The 8126-nt window shown below is 40.1% G+C and overlaps 1 pseudogene; it reads left to right on the forward strand.

Moving 5' to 3' along the window:
* Window positions 1-1681: 1681 nt before the first annotated feature.
* On the forward strand, window positions 1682-5495 carry LOC140515913 (serine/threonine-protein kinase SIK2-like; annotated as a pseudogene).
* The last annotated feature ends 2631 nt before the right edge of the window (window positions 5496-8126 follow it).

The following is an 8126-nucleotide window of genomic DNA, read 5'->3' on the forward strand; positions in this document are numbered from 1 at the left end:
TTAAAGCAGCTAGGGCTCAGTGGAGGCATGGATTCAGGAAGACTCATCTTCCTGAGCTAAAATTTGTCCTCAGACACGTACTAGCTATGTGACCCTGGGCAAGCCACTTAACCCTGTTTGCTTCAGTTCCCTCATGTATAAAATGAACTGGAGAAGGAAGTGGCAAACCACTTCAGGATCTTTGCCAAGAAAACTCCAAATGGGGTCACAAAGGATAAGACATGACCGAATAACAAACAAAAACGTTTCAAAGCATTAAGTGCATAACTGCCCTTGAAAATTGAGATTTTGATTTTGTGGTTGCAAATTTAAATTCGATTTGGTTGAAATTTGTCCTGTAACTAAATTGTGATGTAGTAAAATGTGTTTTCCTATTAATTGCGACATCAAATGCAAAAAAGAAAAGAAAAGCTGAGAAGTGCAGGGAAACCTGAGTAACACTCTGGTCTCAGAAATTTATTGATTGTATGATCTTAAGCAAATTATCTTATATCTGTTTACCTCAGTTTCCTGATCTGTAAAAAGCAAAATAATAATTGGTACCCATCTCCCAGAGTTGTTATGAGGATCAAAATGATATAATTATTGTGAAGTGCTTAAAACAATAACTGGTATGTGGTAAGCACTATATAAATGTTTACAGTTCTTATTTCTTTAATTGGATGTACTTTTTCTCTACTTGATAACTCTATACTGAGTTTTAGATGTGATTACTGTAAAATGCCCGAGGTGATAAAATGGATGGTTTTCCAAATAGGGTAATCTGAAAATGCATTAGACTTAATTGACATCATCTGACTGATGCTTTATTTTATGTTTTAAATACATGGTATTATGTATGTTATTATGTTTTTAAAAATGTTTCTTCGCTTGCTAGATACTGTGAGAAACCATCATGTCAGAAATGCTGTTAGACAAACAATTTCTATGTTAGTCTGGACACTGTTAGATTACAAATTGTTAAAAGAACGTGAAAAAATAGATATTTAAAAACTGTCCAACATTTAATGTGACTTATTTTGTTTTAAAATAAATGATATACCTTATTGTTTGGAGAATTTATGTTTGCTATAATAAAGAGTGAGTTTTCATTTGAAAAATTTTGGCTAACACATAAAAATTATGAAAATTTATAGTATGATTTAAAGTTGTAACTTCAGTACAGTATATGAATCAACTATTAAGTATCTGCTGCATGTCTGAAAACCTAGAATGTGGTTAGTTTTAATTTACAAGTGAAGAATAAATAAAATATAACTCTTAGGAAATATTAGAAAAGTTAATAATATTCAAGCCCTAAGCTGTGATTAGTGAAATGTTGCTAGTTGAGGTAAAAAAAAAAAATTCTTGGGACTATAATTTATTATTGTTTAGAGTTTTGTTTACAGGGATGGTTTCTGAATTATCATAAAACCAGTAGTAGAAACTGGAATGTGCTGTAGTCTTAGAACTGCTAGAGTGGATGTCTGTCTCAGGGAAAAGTTTAGGGGATGAAGTCTTGGAGAACCTGGCTGACCCCCCAAAGTGAGAGGGAAAAAGGGAGAAGGAGTGAGTAGAATCACTGCCACTTTGGAGGCTCAGCCCTAGCCCTGTCTGCACCCTCGCCCTCTCTTCCGCCCACCCACTCTCCCATGCCCACCCCTTCTCGAGTCCTCTGTTGTCCAGAAGTGAGTTGTCCAGCATGTTCATGGCGGATAGCCCAAGGCAATTGCATCGGAGGCTGGTTTGGGTGGCTTTCTACAACATCGAGGGTACACTGGACAAGGGAAACCTCCCTATGGTGAAGCCAAGGCATCACCAAGACTGAGGTGATAATAAAAACTAATAAATCTAAGCTGGATGCAGTGAATCTAGAGAAAATTTACAGAGAAGTCCAAATAATGACAATGTTAGTCCACCCTCACGTAATAAAATTCTACCAGTTGATGGAGACCAAAAGCATGTTGTATCTTGTCACTGAATATGCCAAAAATAAAGTTTTTTCTTATCCTGCAAATCATGGCTGGTTGAATGAGTCAGAGGCAAGGTGAAAATTCTGGCAAATCCTGTCTGCAGTAGATCACTGTCATAGTTGGAAGACTGTATACCACAACCTCAAGGCTGAAAATCTGCTGCTAGATAACATGGATATTAAAATAACAGATACTTTAAAGTTATTTTATTTGTTTTCAGTTTTCTACAATCACTTCCATATATCTAAGACTTTTTTTCCTCTCCCCCTCTTTCCCCACTCCCTCCCCGAGATGGCATGCAATCTTATTAAATACATTTTCACCTTAGTCATGTTGCATAGAAGAATTAAAATGAATGGGAGAAGCCACAAAACAAAATAAAACAAAACATAACATGACATAACACAAGAGAAAATGGTCTGCTTCATTATGCAATCTAATTCCATAATTCTTTCTACGAATGTCGAAGGCCCTTTGCCTCAAGAGTCCATTGGGAATTTTTTAGGTCCTTGCATTGCTGTGAAGAACTAAGACCACCAGAAAAATTCCTCGCACGCTGTGGTTGTTGCTGTGCACAAAGTTCTCTTGGTTCTTCTCCTTTCATTCAGCATCAGTTCACATAAATCCTTCCTGGCCTCTCTGAAGTCTTCCGGTTCATCATTTCTTATAGCACAATAGTATTACATTACATTCATGTACCACAAGTTGTTCAGTCATTCTCCAACCGATGGGCATCTCCTTGATTTCCAGTTTTTGGCCACCACAAAGAGAGCTGCTATAAATATTTTTGTACATGTGAGACCCTTGCCTATTTTTTTGATACAGTCCTAGAAGAGATATTGTTGGGTCAAAGGGCATGTGCATTTTTGTAGCCCTTTGGGCATAGTTTCAAATTGCTCTCCAGAATGGTTGGATCACTCACAGCTCCACTAACAATGAATTAGTGTTCTAACTCTCCTACATCTTCTCCAACATTTATCATCTTCCAGCATTTTCATGTTAGCCAATCTGATAAGTGTGATATGGTACCTCAGAGTTGTTTTAATTTGCATCTCTCTAAACAATAATGATTTAGAGAATTTTTTTTCATATAACTATAGATAGCTTTGATTTCTTCCTCTGAAAACTGCCTGTTCATGTCCTTTGACCAATTATCAATTGGGGAATGACTTGTATTGTAATTTTGACTCAGTTCTCTATACATTGTAGAAATGGGGCCTTTATCACAGACACTAGTTACAAAAACTCTTTCCCAGTTTTCTGTTTTCCTCCTGATTTTGATTTCATTGACTTTGTTTGTGCAACAACGTTTCAATTTAATATAATCAAAATTACAAGAGAATGGAGGAAAAGATGCAGATTTTGTTTTTGGAAATTTCTTTAAAAGTCACTGGCTACATGGTGTGGCATTCCTCCTTATTCAGCCCCAGAAGTTTTTGAAGGATAATATGAAGGATCACAACTGGTTCTTTTGATTAACCAGATCTCTCTATTCTGAGGCAAAGGGTTCTTGAAGGAAGATTCTGGATTCCATATTTCATGTCAGAAGAGCGTGAGCATCTCATCTGAAGGATGTTGGTCTTAGATCCAAGAGGCTGACAATAGCCCAAACAAAAGAACAGAAGTGGATGTTGGTGGAAGTTTCCTTGCAGAGCCCTGTTCTTTATCCACAAGAGCAGGAAAAGAGCCATCTCTTGGGGAATATAATGAGCAGGTCTTGCGGCTAATGCCTAGTCTTGGAATAGATGAACAGAAAACCATGGAGTCTTTAAAGAACAAGAGTTATAATCACGTTGCTGTTATCTATTACTTATTGGTGAAAAGGCTGAAACCTCACCAGAGCAACTTCCCTGTGGAGCAGAGAGTTGATGCTTTCCAGCACTGGCCCAGCACTGTTGCTGAACGCTGTTGCCAAGGCACTAACTGTTGGGCTCCAATGACCATATATATTCTCAGAACATGAGAATGATGAGTTCCCCCATCCTCTCTCAGACACCAAATGTGGAAGTCTTTTCCTTTACAAATTCTGGATGCCAGGTGAAAGCAACATTCATGGAGGAAGAATGCGTTGATACACCAAAGATGAATGGCTGTCTGCTGAACTCAGTACCCCCCACAATTATGAGAAAAGGATGCCAATCACTGACTAATCATATGATGGAGACCTCTTTTTATGAAGGAATAGAGACAAGATAGTCTGAGGAAGACCCTACATTTGATGCTTTCCAATCAACTCTCTGTGGGCAGAGAACTCACACACTGACAGATGTGATCAATAAGCTAGTCATGGTGCATGGCACAGGAAAAGTCTTTTCTGTGAATAACCTCCTTGGGCAGTGTGGATTCTGAATATGACATGAGATCCATTCAGAGAGATCTGAACTTTCTAGAGGACAGCCCAACCTAAAGGACATCATGTTGGCCAATCAGCCTACATATCACTTTACACTTCCTTTCATAAACCCGTGACCTGCCAATCCAGCCATGCAGGTGCTGCGCTCACAGCAGGTCCCTTGTAAGTTTCAGAGAAGGCTGAAGGGTGTCACATACCTCTATCACACGAGAGAGCATTTGGACAGCACCTTCAGAATCTGACTCAAAGTAAAGGAATTCTTGAACTGAACAAAGTTCAGTTGCTATTATGAACAGATGGAGTCAGGGGCGGAACCCAGATTAGCATCAGCTGCTCCTCAACTCTAAGACTTTGTCATCAGTGCCTCACAGAAGGATGCCACTCACTCATAGGAAAATGCCTCTGTTTTCCCTAACACTGTGCATCTGCAACTGTCCAGATGGCAATGTCTAGAGATCCAGTACCTGCAACATAGACTCCAGGAACCTAGCTTCTGGTCCAAAGCACAGGACACCTGTGTACTCTACTGTAAGGACCCTCCTTGGAGCCTGAAACAGCAGCTGCAGCAGCACAGGCTCCATCAGAAGTGACTCTTCCTCCAGAAGCAATCCCAATTGTAGACATTTTTCAACCAAATGCAGTTAGTAGCGAATTCTTACCCAGGGCTAAACCAGTAGTTGTTGCTTCACTACCAGGAGAAGCACTCTAATCCTCTGCCAACCACCCCAGTTCAGCCTAGCCCAGTCATTAAGACCAGTTCTAGAGCTTTCCTTAGGGCAAATGCAATACGACCCCTTCCTCAGCCAATACCTTACAGCTGCAACTACAGCCCTTGCTCTCCTCCCAGGTTCCCTGATTCCTTCCTTTGTTGTCATCACAGTTTGCAGGAACAGCTGCCACAACTGCCAGCAGCCCCTCTTTCCTCTACCATTCTCTTATCAGAATCCTGAGCTGTGAAGTGCTGCTTCCCCTAGCCAGACTATTCTTCCACCACCACCCCGCTCTCAGTATTCCATGGGCTTAGCTCAGCAAAGCAATGTAGAATTTTCAGACTCTCCCAGGAGTTTCAGGCCAAGTGAGTCCCTTCCAATTATGACCTGTTAGCACTCTCTGAGTTGCTTGAGTTCTTTCATTGTGAAATGACAGTGGCTGTTGACCCACAGCCCAGTGGCTATATCCTTGTGAGTTAGCCCCAGCACACACAGTGTTCATGTCAGGAAGCAAGGCAAGAAGGGCAAAGGAAAAGAATGTGAATTTTGTTTTTATTCCAACCTTGAAATTTGTGGCTTACTTTCCTGCATTTCCCCTAGTGGGGAATTGTCAAGCTGCCCAACTAGAACTATCAGGACCTGGCTGCGGCTGGGTGATTAGTTTGACTTCAGAGGCAACTACTGAATATGGTTGTTAAGCTGAGTATTGTACCCTTTGGGCAGTTGGAGCAAGCTCGAAGAAGTCTCAGAAAATGTTCTAGTAAAAATAAAGTGATTTTTAAAAAATCATATGGTGTCATTGAATTGTGGAGTGTGGTGAGCTTTGTTCTTTGACTAATAAATAATAGCATTTCACTGGTGGACAGTGACACACCTCTTCAAAAGATGCAGACCCCTGCAGAGAGGGTACCACTCGCTGGGCTTTGGTCCTAAGGATTGCTGCGACTATCAGAGTCAATTCTCTTTGATCTCCAAAGATATCATCTGTGTAACAGAAAGGAGAAATACCTGAAACATCCTGAAAACCAACCCTGAGCAGAAGAAAGAGCAAGCTTCTCTCATACAGTCCATTGGAAAGACTTCTGGTCTCAGACCAGCTGATCAGCAGGGGTTCCACCGTGTCTTAAAAAGTAATAACTGAATTGGCTGAGCCAACTTGTATTGTGTCCAGATGGTCTTATTGTATGGTCCTTGCTTCTCCCCACATCATTCTGCCTTCTATTTTCAGAAAATCCAGTGTTGCCTTCCATCTTGTTTAACCTTTAATCTGTTTATCTGCAAATTGTGGACCATTTTTTTTTCTTTTTAAATTGTCTTCAGTGCTGGTAGTCATGATATCCAAATATCCAAAAACTCTTGGCTGGCCCAGTACTGAAGGTTTGAAGTGCTAACCTTTTTTAGTTCCTTCTTGAACTCCTGTGGGTGTTAACTGTGCTGGAAGGAAGGATATGATAACTGAGTGAGTTTGTCTTGAGTTGCTGCCATAAATGTGGATAGTAGTTCTCTCTATTTCCATCTTGCTGGAAGGAAGGAGTGGGATATTAAATTTGCCATAAGAGCAGTGATGTTTTATTGTGACTGTCTTGAAAAAATTGTTCTTTAATTTTCTGTGCTGGTTTAGCTGAAAGACTCTCCCAAGAGCAACAAAGTTATCTTTAGTAACTGATATTTGGAAGAATCTGCATTACAGTTTTGTGGGTTTTTTGTTATTGCTTGGCCCATCACCAACACACACACACACACACACACACACACACACACACACCTCTCAACTTCTTGGGATAAAGTCTCCTCCTGCCTTCCTAGGAGGAAATACTTTGGTTAACCTGCTCTTCACCCACCCTCCGCACCCCATGCTCAAGCAATTTCATGTGAACCCACGTGCACAGCTGGAGACAAGCTCTCAGACCTCATTTGGCTTTACTATAGGATATTTGTTGTAATGCTTATGAAGAGGTTGGCCAGGGGTATTTTTTTTTTTGCAAGGTACCAGGTGAATCTGTTGCAAGCTCAGCACCTAGGTGACTTCGGATCTGTCTTTTGTATCCCTGTGTTTGCATGTAAATAATGTAACAAAGGGTGTACATATTTATAATATTTTATACCTGTTGTAAGACAGGAGGGGGCAACAAAACCCAGTTTTTTAATGGTAAACAGATATATTGTATATTTTGATAACAACTCTTCTTGATTCAGTATTGTGAAAGTGGGGGGAGATAACCACAAACAAACTCCATTACCTGTTTCAGAGAATGTTTGTGATGCGAAAGAAATTGAATTAAAGCTATTTCATAACAAAAAAGTAATAACTGTACTTTTAATTTATACTATTCTTCCTACTTAAGAGTCTTCCCCTCCCACTTTGTTTTTTTTTTTTTTTTGAAAGTGGGCATCCCTTGAGTTATTACTTAAAGAAACCTATTCATTGAATGGGTGTATCTCACTTAAAGTGAGAATGTGATAAGACCTTAACCTCAAAGGACCAGGGTCTCCCATTGCATCCTGGGTTATCTCCAGTCATCCTGATGAATATCAAGCCACTGGACACAGATGGCTCTGGAGAAGAAAGTGACGTTAGTTACTTTGCACAGCCCTCCTTCACTCAAATCAGAGTCAATTGCAAGTCATGTCATCATCTTGATGTCGTGGTCCTCTTCGAGAAGGAAGGACAAACACAACAGCAACAACAACCACCCTTCCTACTGATTTAGTAAGTTTTGTATATTGGACAGTGGTGTTGGGTTTTAGCACAGGTTAAGGACAAGCACAAGTAGTGGCTGCATTCCGTGTGAAGCAGCAACAGCACCTTGTTTTCTGGGTTCTTTGGTGGAAAATAGCACCCCATTGTATCCATACTGAATCCAAAGTCACGTTAGAAGGAGTGTTCCACCATATGGGATATAGAGTGTCCGTGTCCTCTGCTATTCTTACTTGCTTATCTGTTTGAAATCTTAAACATATGACAGCAATATCCAAAGGACTCTGGATGTGGTAACTATTTTATAGCAGACCATCTGTCAGTCACTTGACATTCATTAGAAAAACCTAACCTCACCTCAGACCATGCAATTTACTAAAAATGAGTCAAAAGCTGATGTGACGACGTCTTCT

The sequence above is a fragment of the Notamacropus eugenii genome, chromosome X (assembly GCF_028372415.1).
Source record: "Notamacropus eugenii isolate mMacEug1 chromosome X, mMacEug1.pri_v2, whole genome shotgun sequence".
Lineage (NCBI taxonomy): Eukaryota > Metazoa > Chordata > Mammalia > Diprotodontia > Macropodidae > Notamacropus > Notamacropus eugenii.